The sequence below is a fragment of the Chroicocephalus ridibundus genome, chromosome 6 (genome assembly GCF_963924245.1).
Source record: "Chroicocephalus ridibundus chromosome 6, bChrRid1.1, whole genome shotgun sequence".
Taxonomy (NCBI): Eukaryota; Metazoa; Chordata; class Aves; order Charadriiformes; family Laridae; genus Chroicocephalus; species Chroicocephalus ridibundus.
The window spans coordinates 8,966,584-8,989,014 of record NC_086289.1 but is presented as its reverse complement, the minus strand read 5'-3'; the positions used below and the strand labels follow the sequence as shown (position 1 = coordinate 8,989,014).

The 22,431-nt window shown below is 37.5% G+C and overlaps 1 protein-coding gene across 6 annotated transcripts in view; it reads left to right on the top strand.

Moving 5' to 3' along the window:
- ATRNL1 (attractin like 1) overlaps nucleotides 1–22,431 on the top strand; it is a 527,881-nt gene that overhangs the window by 224,101 nt on the left and 281,349 nt on the right. The gene's annotated exons all lie outside the window — the stretch shown is intronic.

The window sequence follows — 22,431 nt, the reverse complement described above, 5'->3', positions numbered from 1 at the left end:
CTATAGCTCCCTTATGGCATAAATTCTTAAAAATTAAGTTCTTAAAATGATGATGAAATTTCGTAATTCCTAGTGATGTGCTCAGGAAACCACAAGAAGCTCAAAATACTTGCCAGTTTACCATAATAACAAATATTCTACAGATTTCCATTTTGGTGGAACCTCCTCCCCCCCCCAGTTTTTATAAAATACAGAGCCTGTTTTGTATATATATGTATATATACACACACACGTATGTTTATTTATTTATATATGATAAGATCATCTGCTGAGGAGCCTCGTGGATTAAAGCAGGCATCTTCTAAGTAAACTGGCAGAGAAATGTTGTTCCTGTGCTGTGTTAAGTAAAGATAGACTTTTCTTAATCGTATATGAATGTTAACCGTAAATATGTGTTACACAGTGTTGAAGGATGCATTTGTGCAACTTATTAAAATTTATGCATGCGCTATTATATATTAAAAAAACCCTGAAGGTTAACTGCTTTTTTTTACCCTTCATATTAGCGGTATTTTTTATACTCGCCAATTCCTCTTTCTAAGGATAAAAAAACTTCAGTTGCCAAAGAGCCTTCCTAAACAAAGCCGTGAAGCAATTTAAGCTGTAAATGCATTACATGCTCCTTTCACCTTTAAGATGGGAAGGTGCCTATATCATCATTGTAAGACGAATGTTATTAAGGTGATGTATTCCTGAGATGTGTAACTCTGTCAGATGTCAGCAGATCGCAGCTCCTTCTTGTGCTGTTCCCACTGCAGCATAGCACCCTAACGGCAGCGTGTTTTACTGCTTGACGAAGGGAATCCCTGATCATTGGTTATATCCCTCCTTTCTTTTTTGCTTTGTGTCAGACTTTTCCTAATCTACCACAGGTGCACAGATTATATTTTTTTATTTGTTTTTGAGGCATGTTGAAATTCATCATTCTAGACAGTTCTGTCTCAGGGATGATTGTGCTTGAGTATTGCATTCCTTTTCTGTCCTACTTATTTTTCATAAAAAACTTCTTCCATCTAGAAATTAAGTCATTCCAGTTTTATGCAGTGGAAAAGGAAATGCTAAGGTCCAGTTATGGAAACTGCTTCCAGATGTTAATATTGTCCTCTACATTTGCCTTCCTAAATCACCAAGATTATTATTTAGCTCTCAACTTCTTTATGCTGTTATTTGTTCTTTTGCAAGGAAATATCTGAAGTTCACAGTACCCATATAGATTTCTTATTTTTGGCGCTCTGGGACTAGATAAGATATTCAAATGATAAATGGAGTTGGGAGATTTTCAGCGAAAACAAGTTTAGTTTTATATGTTAACTTTATGATTGTATATGTAATAGAAATTTACAAAACGTATGAGCCTTCCTATGACTTAGGGTTAAGAGAGGGAAGTTATGGTTCACCTCTACGCAGAGGCTGAAGTTTCCAAGGCCAGTACTGAACAGGCTCACGGTTCTAATACTTATGATCTTCTACGTCTACATCTCTTAGCATACCAGATTTCACCTTCACAATATGCAGAAGCGATTGATGTCAGTCTATTACTGTATTAGAGACCATCCATTTAAAGGATGATAATTCTTACAAAAATGATGTTCTGTTATACTGATGAAAGGGCTCTTTGGGAGAGTCAAGATACTGATTATGGATTTGAGTTCTGGTTTGGGAAGGGGGAACCCTTCTACGTGGTCTCTGAATTAATTTTCAAACGGTGTAGAAAGCAGTTTCCTGAATTAGCCACCTTTGCCTTTCTGGGGTGATTAGAGAGTTATCTCTGTGTCCTAGCGCAGGGCTTTGGATGTCACGGGAGCTAGCCTATGCATAAATGGTCCTAGACACTGAACTACTTGCACAGTAGTCCTTTCCACTAATGCAGTCACACTGCATTGGTCAGATCGTGTTGGTTAAAAGCATAGTGATATTTTATATCAACTCGGTACTGAAGGTTTCATTTAATCCTGTTAGAGCTAAGGAAATCACTGCAGCTTCCTTGAGAGGTACTCTGTTCATAGGAATAAGTAAGATAGCAACATGAAATTTGGCACATGTCTTTTACACAGTACTTTTGTAGAGGAGTAAATACTCACATCAGCACATCTAGCATTTTTCACCAGTGTCCTGTGTGTACATTATTCATGGTGACTTGTCAAGAATAGATTATACAAAGTATGAATCCTAAGGAAGCAGAAATAGGTCTGTCCCCGTAACTGGTATTTCAAGTCGTGTTATTGATATGCGTTTCACTGCTCTCCTCTTACACCTCCTGTTATGCTGGCACTGGAGCTGAGATTGTTCGTGTCTTTCATTGGGAAGGTTTGAGTGCGTCTGTTGGAGTTACTGCTCTTACCGTTTCATTTTCTATAGGAGAAGGAACAGAACTCCTCATTATACAAGACGTTTAGTTTCATTTTCTGTCGGTCACCTATATTACCTCTATTTTTGCGTTCAGTTCTTTTCAAGATTTTCATGACTACAAGGAAAAACTGTACATCCCAGCAGGTGGTTGTTTATTTGGATCAATGGCTCACAGTTGCTTCCTCAAATACTTTTATTATACGTTACCTATTCATCAAGCTTGGAATTTTTTTTCTAAATCTTAATAAATCCCTGGTGATTCTAACACAAAATACCCTCTTTTGAAAAATGATTTCCTGAGTTTGAAAAAAGGATATGTGATGGTTGTGTCCTTACAACAATTTCCTGAAGATGTGCTGGTCTATGATAACTCTTCACCAGCCACTACCCAGTGACCCATTTTATTTTTGTCACTGGTGAGCAAAAATTCTGAAAACCTCAGAATACAAGTTCTTCCGCACTGCATAGCAGTGAATTATTTGACAACCATAGAAAATATGTAGGAAATTTTCAGTTTCAGATGAAGTCCTGCTCTCTTTATAAAAATGTACTCTAGGTTCCCATTAGTCAGCGCCCTTCTTCTGTCCATAATGGCTGTGGGCACACAGCTGGGTGCTCAGACGATGAGAGAGCTCTGCAGCCCTCAGGGGAAAACGCTACGTTTAAATTTCCTAATGCTAAAAGCATTTTATTTAGCCATAAGATCTCTTCTTCTTGACATCAAAGGAGAAGCAGAAATGTGACATAGTTGCATAAGGGGTCATTAGAAAGATGGTGATATAGGACATCTTCAGCTTAGAGCTGTTTCCACAAATAGACCTGTTACCGGGTGTAATATGGACAGCTACCAGTTTTTCTTAGAAGTATGTAGTAGTGTTAGGCTGGCACGCAAATGTTGGATATTTTCCTGTTGAGTTATTGGAAGAGTTTATACCACACTTTTTCTCCATTTCCTGTAATGCAGAGTTGACTGGAAAGTAGGGATGAATACAGACCCTTAAGCTTGGCTGTTCCAGGCTTTCACAGGCAACGGTAGTTTAGGCATGTTTTCAGTGAATTCTCTGTGAAGTATCTTTGTTATTAAAGGGTTCAAATGTCCAAGTAATAGGACATGATTTATCATCCAGACTTACCATCCCGGTGTTTGACTGAGTGTCTTGGACAGTCTCAACCCTTTAGGTGTACCATGTCTGTTAACCATCTGTTAAATAGGAATCCGTGAGAAAATGCTGTTGTCTTAGAAAGATTTCTGAACAGAATATATGGCAAAGCCCCATAACTTGTTTCTGCTCATTTTTATTTTATTTTGAGAGTAGATGTAATTCAGACTCCACTGGTAATGGAATTTGAAGGCTGTAACATTTATTGAAAAGCAGTAACTCAGAGTGTAGCCAGCACGTCAAATAATGGTCAGTGGTCCCTGAAGTAGTAAGCAGTCATAAAGCTTGGGCTTCTGACAGCTATGCAAATATTAATAACAGCAGTAACAACATGTTCTTCGGTCTCAGGAAACTAATTTTATGGCAAGGGATTTTTGTCATTGAAGCTGGTTATAGATGTCTTTCCTTTTTTTTTTTTTTTTTTTTTTTCATCAGTTTCTCCCACATTCTGAAAAGTAGCAAGTGCATATGAAAGAACCAAATACCCTTAAAATGCTGTCCTGGCTCTCCAGTTGATGGACTCTGTCCCTAAGGACAGCAGTAGCATTCCTGCTTCCGGATCAGCTGCTTTCATGCACCTATATCTCTTTATAACTGTCAGACTTGTAAGTCTGATCTCAACTTGTGCCTGAGCAGCAAAATTTTCTGCCAGTTTTAAAGCTGTATCTGGAGATAATAATAACTGTTCTACTAGCTATTTCCTTTCTTCCCTAAAGTGTAAATGAAAGATTCACAAGTGTCTGAGTTTTAATTGGGAGGGTCAGTTTAAATTATAAGGTTCAGCCTCAGCGGCAAAGCACTGCCTGGCAAAATTAGGTTTGTATTTAATGAAGAAAAAAACCTCCTGTTATTCATTTTTGGTCGTAGAATAGTTAATCCCGTACATGTTTCCATAGCACAGAACAATTATTGTTACAGCGAAGTAAGACATGATGTTCGTGTACATGTAGAAAGCCCAAATGTGTTGGAAAGAAGGAATTTAATTATTCTTAAACAAGCCTACTGCCGGCTTTAGTAGTGTATTGTTGGGTTGTTGGGGTTTTTTTACAGTGTTGTTTCTGAGGAAAACTATCTTTGGCACCCTGTATTAGTTTGTATGCCAGAACAGAATGATGAATTATGGTGAAGATTTACGTTTTATTTGTACGTAGCACAACAAATAAGCAAAACTACTTCATATATAAATTTTCTTTTTTTTTTTTTTTTTTTTTTTTAAATGGAAACTGGTGTTCTTTCAGCTTACTGGATCCTGTTTCAGAATTGATTTTCTTTCCCTTGTTAATAGCCTGCCTGTAGCAACTGAACAAGTGGCGTAATTTAAATCAAGAAGCATATCTGCCTTAGTAATAAAATTTATCGTGTAGCATAATTTATGTCAGCTTTTTTTTTTTGTTTTGGAGTTCATTTTGAATTTTTAACATCATGAAAGCTCCAAGAAGTAAAACTTGTCAGTCACTGCCATTTCAAGTTATAACAGGGCCACAAACCTAATTACTAAATCAACAAATAAAGATCAGAGCTTTTTGGTTTTTACCTTTCTAAATTTGGCAAAGGTCACGATTCTGGAATTTTTGCTTGGGAAATGTGTATTTATCCACTTGTAGCTGTGCTTGAGCAGAACCTCCTCCCATCAGTGATTGCATACCTAAATCTAATCTCTGTGATTTATGGTGAACGATTCAATTTCTAAGTGCCTTAATGGTTTTCATAGAGGCTGCCGAGTAACTGCATACAGCTATGTGTGAAGACACTATAATTCTTGAAACGCTAAACAGGTACTGGTGATGAAGTGGATACATTCGCTTCCAAAATGACTTCGATGTTTTCTTAGAGAAAATATAAAATCCCTCTAAAAAAGAGGTTTGAAGGTAGTATACCAAGAATAAAAACCTGGGAAATCCACCAAACCACCATTTAGTTACAGTTCTGCAAGGAGGAGGAAATTCTTTTGTAATCGGAAAAGAAGGCATCTAGCAGTACAGGGTGGGTTGGTTTATAGGTGACTGAGGTATAATTTCAAATGTAAATGTGTACTTAGCTTCAGTCGCCAATAGGGATGGTGATATTGATCATAGTGTAAAGTCAGGATTGATGATAATAATAATAATTAACGTACATTTATTAAAATTATCCTCAACAGACTTGGATGCAAAATTCAAGCTTAATGTTCTTAGAGTAGGCACCAGGTAATAGCCATCCTAGAATCTGAAGGAAGCGACACATTAAATTGCAGAGCCAAAAGTTGGAGCGTAGGACCACGAGACTGGAGAAAAGCAAATGCAGGCTCATTATCTGAACATAGCAAAGAAGTGAGTCAGGTAACAACAGATTTAGTAATATTCAGAGCTTTGGAAAAGATTTTGAAGGAAGGTGCTAGTATGGTATTTAGTATTTTGTCAGGCTTTATGCATTGACTGCAGGCATTAAGTTAGACAGTAAGGGAATTAGCTGACGATTGTAAAGTAGGAGAATGTAGATCAAAGGAAACAGAGATTTTAGTAACAGATCACGTGGCTGCTCATGATATATTTGCGCTGCGATAGCCTGCCAAAGTGGCTCATCTGATTATCTTTCTGGGCATGGCAGAGTTTGACACGAAAAAGTCTGGAGATTCAGATTTATATCTTGCATAGAATTGTTTCTTGTATCTGATTAAAATATATGAAAAGGTGCTTTCATTGTTTCTTAGTTCTATGTAAATAGAGTTTTTGCTCTAGAGTTATTTTTTTAAAAAAAACAACTCCACTAAGTGAAGGAATTCAAAATTATTTTCAAAGTTAAATCAGTGGGACAGCAGCGTGGAGGTAAAGATTCATTTCTTTCAGCTACATTCGAGAACTAAGCTCCGTTCTGTTTTTCAACACATTAAATACCATTGTTAAAAATTCTGTGCCATAGTTGCATTATTACAGGTATATCTGTTACACTTGTAATTATTGCATTATATAAAGAGCTGAAAATTACTACCCAAATGTGGACTGTTACGGTAATTATGATTACCTTTTTTTTTTCTTTTTTTTCTGGGGTAATCAAATATAATACCAGAAACCTACTGATTCTTGCCTTGGAAAATTGGCTGTCTATAATATCTATAATTTATTTCCTTGTAGTTGCAAGGCCAATTGTGTGGAGAATAAATCATAAGACTGTATAATATTCCTCAAAAAACTAATCTGCCCCAATCCAATATAGCATTTTCCAAAATGCTTGCGATGAATCTTGAAGTATTGCTAAAATGAGGAGGTGTTTTCTGATGATTAGATTATACTTTTTTTCTTTAACAAATAGTGATAGAGCTGTTAACGTTTGTCTTAAAATATACTGGAACAAGGTTGCCAACCATATTGTGCCAACTTCTACACCACTCCAATAAATGTAAATGTTAATTTAATTACTCTCCCTGGTACATTTCTTTTTTTCAATCACCTTTGAAAAGGTTTAATATGAACCATCAGAATATCTGTAAATATTTGACATAGTTGACGTATTTCTCAGAAAGCGGAAGCACTGTTAACAGTTCAGCTGATGATTTAAGGGAACCAAAACACCTAATTAAGAGGTAATTAGTCCTCAATGATGCATAGTTTTAATTGGTGTATAATTTGAATGTCTGAGATAAGAACTCCTGTAACTGATGTGCCAATTGTATAGGGTTTTCTTTTCCAGACAGACCGAGGCACCATCTACTGGTAGCTGTATAACACAATAGAGATGTATAGATATGGTATTTGCTAATAAAAATTATCTTCCTGTGATGTTTAGCAAGTAGATACTGAGATTTTTTTCTGTAATTTCCATTTCCCTTATCTACTTAATTAAGTAAATTGTAGTTAGAACATTTAGAATGAAACAGAAAATATTGCTCAAAGATAGCTTTTATTTATTCAGGACTTTTGATTAACTATAGGAAAATAAATCAATTATTAATCTTGGGATTTTGGGAGGGAACATATGACAGGATATAGAAACCTGTTTTTATAATAATAAGAAAAAAACCCTTCAAAGATTAAGATTCTCCCTGAAGAAAACATCCATGCCTTGTTGAACCGCAGAAGCCCATAAAGGTCACATGCAGTCGCTCCCACACAGTCGGAATAATTTGAAAGTAAATGTTTGGCTCACAGGGAATCAGACTGGAAGTAGGAAGACAGTGGTAGGCAATAGATATTTTCCTCCTATTTATCATGACTGTCCATTCTAGAAACCGTAGTTACCCTCTCTAACCAGGATATTGTAGATAAATGTGAATAATGTGCAGGATTTCTGTTTCTCATATTTTTGGTTAAATTTGGATTTTTGCCAAACTGCACCAAATCCATGTTTTTCAACTTTTCTTAATAAACAAAATGTCAGTGGCCCAAAATCAACTTAAAAATTCCAGGGTAAGGTGTTTGTGTAGTAGACTTCTCAGGAACCCCGCATCTGCTGAGTAGGGATGACAATCTTGTCAGCCACACCAACATGACTGTGGTCCCGACCCTGTCAGGAATTTCAGCTTTTCAAGTTGGAGTAGCTTTTGGGTTTCCTGAGGTCTGCTGCTTACAGGTGTTTTTGCTGATCAGGCTGCTCTGAACTGTCACTCAGAGGTACACGGTACCTGAACTAACGGGATCTCCCCTGTCGAAAAACACAAACCAGAGCTCGTTTACATCATGGGACTGTCCTTCAGCAGCAGCGCGTGGTCACTTGTCTCATGAACTGAAGGTTCCAAATCTGACCTCCGAGCGCTGAACCAACAAGGTATGTCGCGGTGATCTGTGCGAGACAGTGACCCTGGAAACAGGAGTTTCCAGCTCTAGGTAAACTTGACAGCAACAACTGGAAACGTAGCTCTGGGATTTTGTTTAATTCCTCAGGCCGAGGCAAACTAGCTAGAAACTGTAGGGGCGCTTACAGCTGAGTTTGCAGAGCTCTCCAACTCCCAGCTTTCCAAAAGCACTGAAGCTTCAAAAGTTGAGGCTGTTTATTTGCGGGAACATTCTCAGGAGTGAGATAAGGTGCCATCAGCATCCTTAGCACGAGGACACCTACCTTAGATTAAGCAGGCATTCATGCTTAAGAATGTTTATTTTAGTGAATTGGTATTTTTGATGGCAGATCCAAGGAGTTAAACTTTGTATATACTACTCGAAGGCAATCCTTGAGAATGGAAGATAGTTGCCTTATATTGATCTTTGGGACCTCTTCTAAGGTAATTTTGTTGTGATATTTCATGTAGACGCTTACTATTTTCAAAGCTAGGTATTAATCTCTTAACCGTATGGTCAATGGACTAATCTCCGTGATGAAATAATAAACTGAAAATATTAGTCAGTGAGACTTCAGGATTTTCCAGTCCAGAGCCATTCCGTGGTTCCTCGTGGATTAGCGAATACTTAGGTGGTTTGAGCTGAGCTAACCAACATGAAGATGGGAGTAAGTCAGTCCACAAATGTCATTCCTGAGAAACACAGAAAAAATAGCACAAAGTTGGTCAGAATCACAAGCTCTTTGTTTAGCAGGAAGACCAGCTCTCAGACATGCAAACTTGACTGTTAAACGGGCAGATATTGGGGAGCTACTGTGCTCTTTGTTAGATTATAGTGTGAATGCTCACTTCGTTAGACTGTGCAAAAGGGTGCTAGGGCTGGGATTCTGTTTATTTTCATCATGAAATGTTGATGGTTAGGTTTTATTTTGAAATGCTTTAGGGACCTTTAAATTGTGGTAATGATGTCATTTCAAAAATCTCTTGAATTCTTTATTATCAGGAAGCTGATTTCATATGTTTTGAAGAAACAGAAAAAAAAATGCAGAACTGCTTGGTCTGTATTAGACAAACATATTCTGTGCCTTCAGGGAGGCAGCACGAACAGCTATCAGACATAGACAGTCAGTTAAGCGTATTAAACAAGAGGGTGGAGAGCTTGCAGGTCATCTGTTGGTTTGTTGTGGTTTTTTTTTCAATCTGGCTTTAAGTACATTAGTCACTTGCCATTACTTTTTCACGCAAGCACTTGATTCCGTTGCTGCCTTGGTGTTATATCTCATAGATGATAAATCCAGAAGAGGCTGCTGTGATCATATAATCTGAAATGAGACATAAACTCACGCATAGGCTTTCATAAATTAATTGCTGTTTGAATTAGATCATATATCTCCAAAAAAAGATCCAGTCTTGGCTTAAGTATTTCTAGAAATGAGATACACACTAGACTCCTACTAATCTAGTAGTCTAGACTACTGTTCTGACTGTTAATTGTTGTCACTGTTTAAAAACATTTGATTCGTGTTAAGTGTAGCTTTCCGTGGGCTAGTCTTGAAATATAGTTCTATGCTAGAAAGAAGAGCTTCCTCCTATAAAGGGTGTGCTGCTGTTGTAAATACTTACCATGTACTCCATCACCTTTTCTTCAGTTTTTTTCCAGTCTTACTGTCATTCTTGTGGCTTTCTTCTGAACCCTCCAGTATTTCAGTGTCCCTTGGGAATTATGGATGCCAGAACTGGATGCTTTTGCAAGCACGATTACATCTGTTTCAGACACAGCGTTAATGATGTGCTTGAGGGGGCAGAAATAGGGTGCTTTTCAGCAGCTCCCCCATGGGTCATGCTGTGCTGCTGAGGGAAGCAGAGCAACCTTAGCACCACCTCTCCTGCTCGCTCTTCTTGTGGCTCCAACCCAGCCTTTTCCTAACGTTCAGTATTTTCCTCTATACATCCTAGGTTCATCACAGCCTTGGGAATGTAGTGATTATCTACTGTAGCCCCGAATGTTTTTCAGTGTCACTGAGTCCAGAATTGTCCTTTAAAATGATCTTCATTCTTTGATTCCACGTTTATACTATCAAAGGCAGTTTTTATTACTTTTACTTCCCCTTATCCTCCTGTACAAATGGCTTGGTAAAAGTGACCTATTATTTTCACACTCTTCCCTCAGCATGCCAAATAAAAATATATTTACAATGATATTGTTTTCTTGCCAGTTACTGGCAAAAGCTTTAAATAACACCAAGAAAACAAAGATTCAAGAATCTCACTGTGCCTTGCATTAGAAACACATTTGTACAAACGCGAATCTCTATTTGCAATTACATTTCACATTAGTTAAAGTTTAATACATGCCACGTTGGATTTGTATTATTCCATTTTCTCAAAGTGATCCTTTCGCCAGTAGGATTAATACAATCTCTTTGTATGTATAAATAGGAAAATATCTAGAAGAAGTAGAAGTTCTGTTACTTGTATGCTATGGCTATCTATATTGATGGGCATCGTTTTGGAGATGGCCTATGTAGGCATGAACTGGAGAGTAGTGATCTTAGCATCATAGAATGGTTTCAGTTGGAAGGGACCTTAAAGGTCACCTAGTTCCACCCCCTGCCCTGGGCAGGGACACCTCTCACCAGCCCAGGTTGCTCAGAGCCCCGTCCAGCCTGGCCTTGAACACCTCCAGGGATGGGGCAGCCACAGCTTCTCTGGGCAACCTGGGCCAGGGGCTCACTACCCTCACAGTAAAGAATTTCTTCCTAATATCTAGTTTAAGTCTCCCCTCTTTCAGTTTAAAACCATTCCCCCTTGTCCTGTCGCTCCACTCCCTGATAAAGAGTCCCTCCCCATGTGTCCTGTAGACCCCCTTCAGGTACTGGAAGGCTGCTATAAGGTCTCCCTGGAGCCTTCTCTTCTCCAGGCTGAACAACCCCAACTCCCTCAGCCTGTCTTGATAGGAGAGGCGCTCCAGCCCTCTGATCATCTTCGTGGCCCTCCTCTGGACCCGTTCCAACAGGTCCATGTCCTTCTTGTGCTGAGGGATCCAGAGCTGGATGCAGTACTCCAGGTGGTGTCTCACGGGGGCGGACTTAGAGGGGTAGAATCACCTCCCTCGACCTGCTGGCCATACTTCTTTTGATGCAGCCCAGGATCTTCTGTGGAAACAAGTAAGAACTGCTGGTAACAGAATACTTGTTTTGAACCATATATGCTTAAAGTTGGTAAAATTAATTTTTAGACCAATATGCTCTACAAATTTTGCTGTTCTATTCCTACGTTATTATTTATCTTACTTGAACATTATTCGTAGTTCTAATTTTTCATTCTGTTACCCCTTGATGAACATACCTTACAGAAAACTGGGGGAAGGTAAATCTTTTGCCTTTCTTCTTTTTTTTCTTGTTTCATGATGTCTTCATTTTACTTTCTTGTCTTTTCCTTTTATTATTATTCTTTACAGTGAGAAGAAAAATACGCAAGACTGACATTGTTACAGATTGCAGTCTTGTTAAAATTGCCATATTAACTAGCAGTCCAGGTAGTGAAAAACCATTCAAGCTGTCAGATATTCTCAAATGAACGAAATAAAAGCTGTTTGTATGTATATAGAATCATCATCACTCCTTTGTCTCTTAATGCCATCTTTGTGCAGGCTTTGAGTTGTTTTCATTTGAGGTAATTTTATTTTTGTTTTATTCTCAGTGGTAGTGTCCGAGAAATTCTCTGCTGTGTACATATGAGGGTTTTACAGAAGTGACTTTCACTGATAAAAAAAGTTTTAGTATTAATTCTCTCTAACTGAAGTATTTCATGTTGGATTTCTTCATCAAATTAATATAGCACAAAACTCACTTGCTGTGGGTACAGAAGTTATGAGCCTGGTAAATACAGAATAGTTTATGGTGAAAGAACCGCTGGAGGTCTCCAGTCCAAACCCCAGCTAAAAGCAGGGACAACTTCAAAGTTAGATCTGATTGCTCAGACGCTTGTCCAGTCGATTTGTTCTCCTTGTATCTCATGTTGCAGTTTATGTCCATTGTGTCTGATCTTCTTTCTGTGCACCTCTGAGAAGCCTCTGGCTCCATTTTCTCTGCAACCTACCCATCAGGTCGCTGGAGACAGCAAAAACATCCCTTCTTCATCCTCTCCTTAAGACATTCAAAGTTAAGGAGTTGTTACTGTGTAGCAAACTGTGAGCTCGATGAATTTACAGAAGACGTTAAGATCAGTCCCAGGAATTCAGTGCAATTCAGCACATTCTCCCTGAAAGTCCCTCCAGCCCCAAGGATTTAAAAATAATGAAAGTGGATATAAATCTTGAGATCATTATTTAAAATAATAAGTTGCATAATATAAATAGAAGATAGTTTATTTTGGTATTTATCCAGCTGTTAGGCCTGCTGAGCTCCATATTTGTATCTGCCTTCTTGAAGAAAGAAATGTTACTTAAATGGCATCTGGATGGTCTCCTAAGACAGAATGAGATACGGCTTTTGTAGATGCTAATTCTAATAATAATAACAAAAAAAATATTTGAACAGTATTTTCTAAGAGAAACGTAGTTTTACATTTTATCCTGTCAGATCTTAATTTTTCCCTTTTGGAGTTGCCGTCCCAGCGAGTGCCTTGTTTCCAGACCAGAAGTTGCTTATTATGCCCACACAGGTGAATTAACATGTAGTGCCAGGAAGTGATATGATCAGATGTTTCTCTCCAAAAACCACCTGAGAAACTTGTAACTCTTACTACGAAGGGGACTTTGTACTACTTGTAGTTGGAAGCCACATCCATCGTACAGAGCATAATAGATGAAGTGCCTTTTCAGTTTAATCTTTCTTTTCAGCTGATCTCTTTCCTGTATAGCATAATCATTATCCTTATTAAAATCTCTGGGGTTTATTTCTCCTTTCTGGCATGAGGTTATTTAAATATACATTCCTGTATTGAAAATCTGCCTGTATTGAAAATCTGCCAGTGCTTGTGTGTACACACTAGAGATTGGAAAGACCAAGGATGAAGCGCATCTCTTCAGTGGCAGCAGGGGTGAACAGGGGGAAATAGTGTAAAGCAGCATTTAAACTGAAACATAAGGGTTATTGTTACTGTTACACTTTTGCAGAGTTGGTGGTGAGATGTCAGTGGAGAAAGTATTCACATGTATATTCAAAATGTTTAAAAGGAACTTTTTGGCTCTGCTTTTCTCACTGGGGATGTGTTCTTGCAACACTCATTAACATGAGCGTTGAGTAACTGTATCGCTGTCCTTGCGACAGTGAAGGCATTCAGTGGCATTCTTTGAAGTGCTTATATCAGCTCTTCAGTGAGAACGTAAAAAAAGATGTGTTTTCTGCCCAAACTAACAGGTATGTTAGCACTCTTGTGGGTAAGTCCCACGTGCATAAGTAAATAAGAATAGATTTTTCCTTAGCTGTTGCCTTCTCTTTAGGGATTAGAAAAGGTGAAAAGCTATTTCGTTCACATCATCACATCACACCTGTATTAACTACTGTAAGCTGATAATGCTTTTTTTGTAAAATGATTACACTCTTTTTTTGTTGTGGTTTTTTTTTTTTTTTTTTCAAAACTAATAACACTCATCTGTATTCTATGGACATTAACCACAGAACTTAATTTGTTTTGAAAATCCTTTTTAAAGCTCTATTCATCTGTGGTAAGGCTAGTGGTGGTAAAAAATCAATTGCAGCTGTATTATTTGCAAAGTAATCAATTCACTTCTCCATTCTAACTAGAAGAGGCATCCTGAGAAGCTGGAAAAATTACAGTGATCGGATATGCTTGATCTTGCCTTTGTTTCATTGTAAAGACTGATACTCATCTCTTTACGTCTGCTTCCTTTGAATTTTATTTAGAGTTCATATAAATAAGGGCTACTTGAAAACATCTTGAACAGGGATGCAATCACCCTGTTCTTCTGACAATCCTTTCTCCTGTTTGGTCGTATTTTGGCTCTTCTTATGAACTGGGCATATTTAAATGATGTGTTTATCTTCTGTGTTAATTACTGTGACCTGAACAGTGTCTCAAATTATGTGTTTAAAGTAAGTTCGTAAGGGAAGCGTACAGTAACTTTACAGTCCTTGATTTTCATGCATACTACGTATTATTCTGTCCAAGATTTGGTTCCATTATTAATCTTTTCATTAAAATAAATTTACTTATTTTTTCTAACTGCTGACGTACGTAGTAATTTACAAAAAGTGAAGGGTTACAGGTGTTATCTGCTGGGCCCCAAGTCTTGCAAATACACACAGAACATTAAAACGGTCTTCTGACGTCTTAGTAACATAGGCTTAGGGCCAGCAGGAACCTTTTCCATCATCTAGGTGATGTTGCAAGCAAACGTTTTCATAAACTCATCCATCTGTTTTCAAAAGCGGATTTCCTCACCATTGACGTTAAAATATTTTCACAAAGCTCCTTTATTTCCACAAAAGTAATCATTCATTTTATACATATTTGTTATTGTGCAGCCATTTTCTATGACTTCAGTAGTTCTTCCTGGTGTTTACTCCTTTCATGTATTTATACACAGCAATCACGTTCCCTACCAGACTTTGATTTACCCAGCTAAGCAAGCTCTATTCTTTGCCTTTGGTAAGATTCATTTTCTGTTCCCCTCCTGGCCACCCTAATGGTTCTTCACCTTCAGCTTGAATCCATCTTTGAACAGAGTGACAGTGCAGCATACAGCTATTAGTCTGTCAAGACGTGGTTTTGCAGTTAGAAGATTAAATTGCACAGTACCATTGCTATCGTTACAATTTCAGTTGCTCCATTAAGATGCCTCACATTCCATGTGTGTTTTTCGTTACGCTTGGCTCGTGTAGTTTGAGGAAGTTGCTTTAGTGGTGATTATTCTACACCGGTTGTAGCAGCCAAATGTAAAAGAGCCAGGACTTCCGATTTTGGCGGGGGGGGGGGGGGGGGGGGGGGGGGGGGGGGGTGTGAGGTGAGGAGGAAGCATAATAATTTAACATAAAATAATGAACTGGCCTCATTTGAGGTGAAAAGTTGGAATGATACTCTAGTATGACAGAATTTAATCTTTTAAAGCAATTGGTGAAAATGCGTGTGCGTAATTGCGATGCGTAGACTCCTTATCATGCTAATATGAGTGTGAATTTATACTCCTAAATTCACAAATACTCAATCAGATCGTTAAATGGAATTTCGTCTATGGGATGCTTTCACGTAGTTTATCATTCACAGTGATAAACTGCATGATACTATGATATTAAACCCTCAGTTTCCGCTCAGGTCCACTTACGCGGCTCTCTCCGTTACCATGAATACGGAGTTACTGGGGTTGCGCTCACTGCGGATGAACTGCTTTGTGCGTGAATTTTTATTTTTATGAAATACCCTACTGCTTAAATTCTTGCTTGTACTTTTTAAAATGATTTTCATAATATTTAAACATTACCTTTGTTTAACATTACCTTTGTTTAACCTCAGTCAGTATGGTGAAATCAAGCAGATTATGGAGGAAGGAATGTTTTTATCTTGGTATTTTGAATTTAAATTGAGTGTACAAGATACAGTGGTAACAATATGATAACAGGTGTGCTAAGGTTAATTGTGTTTTTAGTCAGAAGAAAATAGTAAATGGTACATCGTTGCAATAACATTTCTGAAGTTTGCAGAGGGAAAGAAATTCAATTTTTATTAATGATATATAATATTAATAAGGTTTTTAAAGGCTTTTTAAACTTACGATGTAGCAAAAGCAAGTTACTTAAATGATCATACTAAGTAATATTATACTTTTAAAAATCTATTGCTAAGCTGACACTTGTGTTAATATTGTTCAAACAGTAGCTCAGGATACAAAGGGAACAAAAAATTAATGCAAAGACATAAAACAGGTTTAGTCACCTTGAAGAACGGTGTTTTAAGTGAAGCTTATAAAGCAGTCCTTTTGCTCTACTCAGCTTTTTCTGGTTTCAACTTGTGAGTTCAGAGGATAGTAAAAATTGCAGAGAGGTCTAGAAGAAACGACTTGAAGAAATACTGAAATGATTTCGCTTGTTAACCTCACGAAGGGAAGATTTAAAGGGTGATACTGCAGACGAGCAGCTAAAGATGTCTGACTGGTGATGGGGGAAGGAGATGGAGAAAGAGGGCTAACGGAAGAAATGGGCCTAAATATCAGTGAGAGATATTTAGCTTAGACATGCTAAAAGGAAAGGTGGCATAGGTAGTTTCTGAAATCTCTAAAATTAGAGGTTTTAAAAAATTACATAACCATCTGTCTGAACAGGTTTGATTCTCCATTGGGGAAGCAAATACGTCCTATTGCTGTGCTTTTATAATGTTTTCTGTGATACAGTTTTCTCTTTTCAATATTCCATGTTTTTTCCTTTTTGATGTGAATAATTTGTAACAACAAAAGTGAAGTGACACCATTGGTGTCATCTTAATAAAGGAATGAAATCATCCTTTTCATGATATGACAGGCAGGTGCCCTGCTCGTCATTCTTAGGAACTGTAGAGGGAAAGCAGCAGTGGGGATGAAGAGTGTTTACAATTTTCTCTGAAGTTTTTAAGAAGTACCAATAATTCACAATTTAAAAAAAAATGTTTCTAGAACTAAGCAATGATTATTAGAAAGCAGTTAATGGGCTTCAGAAAAATAGGATTAAATCAGTCCATTTTTCAGCTTTGTAACTTTTGTGTGAATGTTTTAAGAGCAAATTAAATCGGTCTTTTACCAATTGACTCTTCTTTCACTGCCAGTTTGTTGACAGGTAGAGCCCTTTGCTCCACAAGGAACGATAATACAATTGGTCTAGTACATACTCTTTAATTGAATTGACTATTTTGCCCTGCTGCTCAGGAAATTGATAAATTGCCACAGCCTTCTGTTCTGAAAGTTGGTGGGTTTTCTTGTCTTCTGTTTTAGGAATAGAAAGAAAATATGAATAAAACCAACATTCAGAATTGGTTAAAGACATCACTGAATTTGTTTTGACTAACGATATCTTTGCAGTCTTAGTTCTGTGAAATATTTTAGGAATTAATTAGTGTTTACTGTCATTTCTGTTTCTGCTCTAATCATGTAAGTAAAATAAACTTTCATATTCAATATTCCACTAGTGGTAGAATTTGACTGAGTGTTTTGAACTTTCAATAGCAAAGTTATTTCTTTGACCTGAAAACATGGTTAAGGAGAATGTTTTTCTTGACCTCATAAGGTGAACATTAACATTGCTTTTGTAAAGGACCAGCAGACATGATTTGAATGACATTTTGTTATTATGCATTTTAACTGAAGTTCCCAAAGTTATTGTTTAATCAAGAAAATATGACAGGAAACATATTATTTTTTTCAGCCAAATTGGTATTTGTATTGATAATTGCTAGTGTCCTGCCCACTCCTTCACAAGTACTTTTCCCGCTTCTCAAATTCTGTAAGTCACAGATCATAGCTAAGAAGCATTTTTTTAAGTCATCTATATGTTTGGATCCTCACTTTCTGGAGAGGTTGGGGCATGTGTGTACAATTGATGTCCTTGGAAATATCAGCCATTATTTAGCTTTGATTTTTATTTCATACCCTGTTGTGAATAGGCTCTTACAAGTTATTATGAGGGAATGGAGGAAATTAAAGGGATTGCTTTGCCTGAAGACATACGTTGGGGAAATGAAGGTGGATGCACACACTGGTCAAGCATAAGGAGGAGTAGGTCATTCTTAAGTGACAATCTTTTATTCTAGAAGCACACAGGATCATAGAATGGTTTGGGTTGGAAGGGACCTTAAAGGTCATTTAGGTCCAACCCCCTGCCCTGGACAGGGACACCTCCCACCAGACCAGGTTGCTCAAAGCCCCATCCAGCCTGGCCTTGAACACTTCCAGGGATGGGGCAGCCACAGCTTCTCTGGGCAACCTGTTCCAGTGTCTCACCACCCTCACAGTAAAGAATTTCTTCCTAATATCTAATCTAAATCTCCCCTCTTTCAGTTTAAAACCGTTATTCTGCATCCTATCACTGCCCTCCCTGATAAAGAGTCCCTCCCCATCTGTCCTATAAGCCCCCTTCAGGTATTGGAAGGCTGCTATAAGGTCTCCCTGAAGCCTTCTCTTCTCCAGGCTGAACAACTCCAACTCCCTCAGCCTGTCTTGACAGGAGAGGTGCTCCAGCCCTCTGATCATCTTCGTGGCCCTCCTCTGGACCCGTTCCAACAGGTCCATGTCCTTCCTGTGCTGAGAGGGTGCTTTCCTGATCAAAGAGGGTAAGAGGAGAAGAGAGAAAAATCTATGTAGTATGTTGCAGAAATCAATGTAGAAATTGTTGCAGATATTTCATTTTTGTCAGTTTCATGTCCTTAAGTCATTCAGTTCCGTCTTGTGGAGAGGTTACCCATTTAGGCACTTGTACAATGGGACCACCATGGTTTGCGTCATAGAATCACCATATGAGTTTTGGAGAGCTCTGTGGCTTTGTGTGTCCTCTGCAGCTGAATCCATAGCTGGGTATATTGGTGGATTTAATGTCAGACTATAAAATTTACGTACAAACCTATCTTTACGTTTTTTTAAAATCTACTTTAATCCAATGTGTCAGTAATTTATCAGTTAGTCAAAAACATGTCCAAGTCAACATGAAAACGTGATTTAGTAAGTGATGGAAAGAAGTTTTTTCTCAAAGAAGAGGAAGCTGTGTTATGTTGCTGAAAATTAAGAAATAGCTTACATTCATTTTCTGTTTCTCCTGGTATCTTTTGTTTTGGTGGCGTGGGTTTTTTTCCTCTGGTTGTGATGTTTGTGTAAGTACACTTTGCTCTGTCCTTGTATGAAATAAACATGCTTTCAGCAAATGTTAAAATGGATATTTGCTCTGACGAAAAGCTTAAACTTAGCTTGTTTTACCCAAGACAGACTACAAGTTCTGACTAGCATAGATAGAAAACTTTCCGTAGTTAATAAGTTTGTGGGCATTTGGCATGCTTTGTCATTTGATTCATGTTTGACGTTATTCATGATTATAATTCATTTAGGAAATACACTAAAATGCGTTTTTATACATTCCATTTCAAACTGTGTAAAACATTCACATGACCTTTAGGAGATGCAGTGTACTATGTATTCCCTGGAAGGGTGTCCATTTTTATGTTTTTTAGACAGTTGTACTGCCCTTGTGCTTTTATAAGGCCCCAGACATTTTGGGGACCTAACTGCCAAATATCCCACTCCTACAAGAGTGAATGTTTGATTGACCCCTGACCAAAGATAACTGTGTCCATCAGAATATACAGAAGCTTAGTTAAACCATTTCTTTTCAGTAAAGGTTCCAGGAGTCTGAGAAGATGCTCAGCAAATGCTTATTAATCAGATAAGCATAATTTTTTTACCCTTCTTTCAGTGGAATAAAATAAATCATAGCCCAAAAGTTAATCAGAATTGCTACTAGGATTTTAAGGCATGACTCCATTAACTTAATGTAGTTTGCATTACTCATGCAAGAGGTGAGTTTGCTGTTTGTTTTTATAAGCTGTATTTGTTTCTCGGAGGTTTTTCTCATTTTTCTTCAAGTGATACTGAAGCTCAGCTCTTGGTCATCACGGCAAAATCAGATAAGTGTTCCATATGGTTTTACTTCAGTTCTGTGTATTTTGTTAGTTAAGGGCACACTTTGGTCTAAACTGAATAGAAAAGGTTGTGAAGGATGCCAGAGTGTAGTAAATAATATACATGGCATCTCTAGCTGTGATTGAGTAGCTGCTAGTTAATGGGTTATTTTTGATGAGCCAAAACTTTCCTTAGATATTCACCATGCTTGTGTGTATGCTGAATTACCTCTTCCAGGAGACATACTAGAAGTATTTCTTATGTCTTTCTCATGAAGGTGATCATCCATCTTTTAATAAAATAGATTGTCCCTCTTTTCATTCATCATGTGAGTAAAGGAGAAGATTAAATCAATCTATTGAATATTATTCAGTCAAACAACATGTGATATATTTTTAATTATCTCCCTGTTTTTATAGAGTTTAATCACAAAGCTTTTTTTTTCCCCTACCACTACATTGAATTATATGCCTGAAACAAGTAGTGTAGTGTTGCCTAGTGTTTGATGCTGTTGAGACAGTCCTTGTGATTTTTTTGTAGTTGTACCCCAAATAGTAATAAGTAGTGGACGAGAAAGATTGTTCTCCTTTAAAATATGACTTGGACATTTCCAGGTAGAAAAGTCATTAAAGCTCTGAAGCAGCTCTCTCCGTTTTCAGAACCTGGTGGTCTAAGTGCAGGACATCATGCCTTGAAAAGCTTTGCTGCACTGGGCTATCACTGTGCTCTGAGAAGATAAGAACCTTGTCGAAGGATATTCAGAACTGCATGCTAGAACTTGAAAGAGAAACAGAAACTCATACTGAGGTTACAGCTAAGAGGTTTCAAGAGGAGAATTGGAGTGGAGACTCCTTCAGGTCATATACTGAGATTACTTTTGTACTGAAGAAACTTATGGGAGTAGAGGAAAGAAAAATATCAAACCCAAATATTATGAGGATTGATATGAAATATTGTGATTGGATTGATTGAATTTTCTTTATTGAAAAGTTTTATAAAACAGTTTCATTTTAACTAGTAAACTATGTATTGGTGGAATTAAGTTTTTGAGGTTACTAAAACTGCAGCTTTAAAGAAAGTGCTTGATAAGCTAAGGAGCACGGTGTTTCTACCAAATATGACTTTCAAACAAAACATTCTTTATCTTATGTCCTTGTCTGCTTTGGTTTTCATGTACGTTGACAGTTTTGCTGCCTGACAGTGTAACCTGTTGCTCTGTTTCATCTTTCTTTCTCCTAGGATAGCTGACATGAAATGCATATAAAATACCTTGTGATGAGCGTTCAGCTGGACCAAAATTCTTTGAGAACATAGATAATATTATTTTTTATATAATTGAGGGTGGTACATTAAAAAAATGTAAATCAGGACTTTAAGTCTTGTTAGTGTAGCACTTTTATTTTTGTTTCTGATATTCCAAGTGTAAAGACATTTGTACCATTGAGTTCCATCTTGCGAAGCAGTCAGAATGATCTATTGGCACCTCATAGTCATTAAGGAAATTTTCAAAGCAAAGTTTAACCAGTTTAAATTCTGTGTTCTAATTCTAGATTTCTGTAATAATATGACCCCATATTTCTGTAGACATTATTTCCCTCAGTGAAGCATTCCATTATTCAGAAGCAGAAAGAACAAAAGAATTTTCTGTCTTCATCAGTCATTTCGTCTCCCAAAACAAAGGTCTCTTTAATCTTCTGGGTAGAAGTTAGTAGAAGTTTAGCGTAAAAAATATCCTTTTTGATTATTTTGTTTTCCTTTGAATCGTCCCTTGTCTCTACAAACACAGTATTGGTAATTGCTCTGGCTTAAGCATCATTATACTGCTTGTAGTTACATATCTGCTTTTTCTAATCTGCTAGTTGTCATATGCTAAACTCTTCTGAAGAAATCCGGTAGTGTTTGGCTGCATGCTAGGATGGTAGGTTTTTTCCTTGTTTCTCAATGTCTGTGATCTGAACCTAACATCTGTCTTTATTGTTTTCCTGCTGTCAAATAAGCCTTTTTTGTTCACACTCTATCAGTAGTCTCACCTTCTTTCTGTCCATTTTATTTTAAAAATTCCCCTTTCACACCAGCAATGGAGGGTAAACGTGGGCATTTGTTAGTATAATTCTATTAATAAGAACAATTGTGATGTAGTGCCAGTCCTGAATCAAAACCTCATTGTGGTGGGCTGTGTAAACAGACAACAAAAGACAATTATTTCCTCCTTCTCAGGCATCTTCTATGTCAGGAGTCCAAAATGTCTTTCACCAGCTGCTGTCCTGGGTGGTGGCTGTCACGTCAGCAGCATCACTCTTCTCTTCCTGGTGGTAGCAGGTACATCACTGAGAGTAGCTGTGCAACAGCATCTTCTGTTTTGGCTTCTGTTGAAATGTTATCAGATCCTTGGGTTTTCCATTTCTCCCCTTTAACTTTTGAAGAGCTATTTCAATCATCCTCTCTAAATTTGTGTAGAAACTCTTTTATTTAAGAAATGTGTAATGCAAAGCTTCTAAACCTTCTAAACTGTTTTAAAAAACAGTACTGTATGTATTAAGGTCAGATTTTTGTAGAAAATTTAGCTTTAGAATTAGACAGAG